The following is a 2,500-nucleotide window of genomic DNA, read 5'->3' on the forward strand; positions in this document are numbered from 1 at the left end:
ATGCATGGCTTAATCTTTGAGACAAGCATATGACTACTGGCAGGATCAACCAGGGAGCTGCGTCAACTAGAGCTGAGCAGCCGGCCGCCCGGGAGTGTGTCCCGGGGGCCCGCGCGAACACGCAAGCGTCCGCTCAATCATTCTGCAAACAGGAGGAGGCTGAGCTCCCCTGCACAATACACCTCGAAACCCTCTCAGGTCCCGGCGGCGCGCAGCGCCGTCCCAAGTACTTGGTCGGGTTCGAGAGAGGCGCAATCGCCCGGAGTTAGGCGAGTAGACGCTTTCGGTGCGACCACCCGTGCTCCCAACTGAGCTTGCCGCTGCCGACAGAGGCCCGGGAGCGTGCTGTCGTGGCATTGCCGGCGGGAGACAACACGCGCCACCTACGGTGACCGGCAGCTCCAACGCCAGCGCCACAGAAGGACAAAAGCCCCACTTGGGTGCCGAAGCGAACTCTCCCAGCACAGCGCACGCGCCAACACATCCGCACAGCTGCGATACAAACCACCAGCGAGAACCGCTGGGGCGACCGAGCAGCAGACGGCGTCGCGGCGCCGAGCGCCGGGCGGCAGCGCATCCTCAACGCACACAGTCCTCAATCGGACCAGCACACTGAAGATGTCCACCGCGCTTCGCACCGGGCCCGCGAGGACCTACTTTGGCCGCACGGCGCCGCGCGCAGGGTGCGCCGGCGCGCAGCTGCGACGCCTGCCGCGTCCGTCGGCCGGCGCGCCTGCCACTGGCCGCCCCCACCAGCCGGCTGTAGCGCGTGCGCCCACGCACCGCGCGGCCAGCACGCCGGGAGGCGCCCCCTCACCGGCCGGGGACGGTCCCACCCAGCCACCGCCGCGTATCGCTTCACACCCAGATGCCGTTCAGTTTCGTCGGCATGGTGGGTATCGCTGGAACAACCGGTTAGTACCTCAACCTATCGTCGCCATCACCGATTCACCCCTAGCGAGAACAACCGCACCACAACAGGTTACCATTTGTTCATTTGCGTAACTTCACCAGAAAACGCAGGCGTCCATCGCCATTTGCAACTTCCACGATTATTGCATGCCTGTGTCAGGTGTCACGCCACACTACGTCTGCCCACATACACGCAACAAAATGTGCACGCCTAGACAATACGTGGAAGGTGGCCCCCGTACGTATGCGATGTCCATTGCTCGAACGACTGTCAACCGGCCTCTGTAGCATGTCGCAGATATGGAACGCGGTGCACCATGCCATCACGGTGTGTGAGGAGAGACGACTAGGTCCGAATACATCAACAGACAGCTCATGCTGATCGCCATCCACGGCGTCCGTTCCTCCCACACGTCTCTATGGCGTACCACACTGCAATCCAGCTCTCATAGGGAGACGACACGTAGCTGCGTGCACAATATTTGCACTGTATGGTCCGCCGTTTTTGGGCGCAGTCGTTGTACGGTCACACATGTGCCACGATGTATCATTCAGTACATAAGGACGAATGTGCAGTACAGATTGTGGTTTACGCGTACGACATTAGCGGACAGTTGACACAGGCCGCACCACAACGTAGCCTGAGTACGTCGCATGCGGAGGGCATTGAACATGCAAAGTTCTCACCAACCAGCTTGCGAAGGCAGGGGGCAAGGTGGGGACGTGGGGAGGGGCGGCATGTACGTCCTGCTGCCATCCACATTACAGTGTACAGCAGGAGCATGTGGAAAGTGAGCAAGACTTGCAAGGTGTTTAACATGAAGCGATACACAGGGGAGCGGGGAGTGCGAGTAGCGAACTATATTGCGAGGGTTGCGGGTGGGCAACACTACACTAATTGAACGAGTCGTATAACAATTACAGAGCAGGTTTAGGCGACAACGTGGGTTACGTTAGGCGACAACGTGGGTTAGGTTAAGGCACGACGTGGGTTAGGTTAAGGCACGACATGGGTTAGGTTAAGGCACGACATGGGTTAGGTTAAGGCACAACATGGGTTAGGTTAAGGCACAACATGGGTTAGGTTAAGGCACAACATGGGTTAGGTTAAGGCACAACATGGGTTAGGTTAAGGCACAACATGGGTTAGGTTAAGGCACAACATGGGTTAGGTTAAGGCACAACATGGGTTAGGTTAAGGCACAACATGGGTTAGGTTAAGGCACAACATGGGTTAGGTTAAGGCACAACATGGGTTAGGTTAAGGCACAACATGGGTTAGGTTAAGGCACAACATGGGTTAGGTTAAGGCACAACATAGGTTAGGTTAAGGCACAACATAGGTTAGGTTAAGGCACAACATGGGTTAGGTTAAGGCACAACATGGGTTAGGTTAAGGCACAACATGGGTTAGGTTAAGGCACAACATGGGTTAGGTTAAGGCACAACATGGGTTAGGTTAAGGCACAACATGGGTTAGGTTAAGGCACAACATGGGTTAGGTTAAGGCACAACATGGGTTAGGTTAAGGCACAACATGGGTTAGGTTAAGGCACAACATGGGTTAGGTTAAGGCACAACATGGGTT

At 56.8% G+C, this 2,500-nt stretch overlaps 1 non-coding gene across 1 annotated transcript in view; it reads right to left on the reverse strand.

Annotated features, from left to right (window-relative positions):
* The window catches only part of LOC124746473, a 1,909-nt gene extending 1,853 nt beyond the window's left edge, over window positions 1–56 (reverse strand). The window contains exon 1 of the ribosomal RNA XR_007011329.1: window positions 1–56. This exon is cut by the window's left edge and continues 1,853 nt beyond it. This is a non-coding gene — a ribosomal RNA (small subunit ribosomal RNA).
* Window positions 57–2,500: the final 2,444 nt, after the last annotated feature.

This window comes from Schistocerca piceifrons, unplaced genomic scaffold (genome assembly GCF_021461385.2).
Source record: "Schistocerca piceifrons isolate TAMUIC-IGC-003096 unplaced genomic scaffold, iqSchPice1.1 HiC_scaffold_351, whole genome shotgun sequence".
Classification (NCBI taxonomy): domain Eukaryota; kingdom Metazoa; phylum Arthropoda; class Insecta; order Orthoptera; family Acrididae; genus Schistocerca; species Schistocerca piceifrons.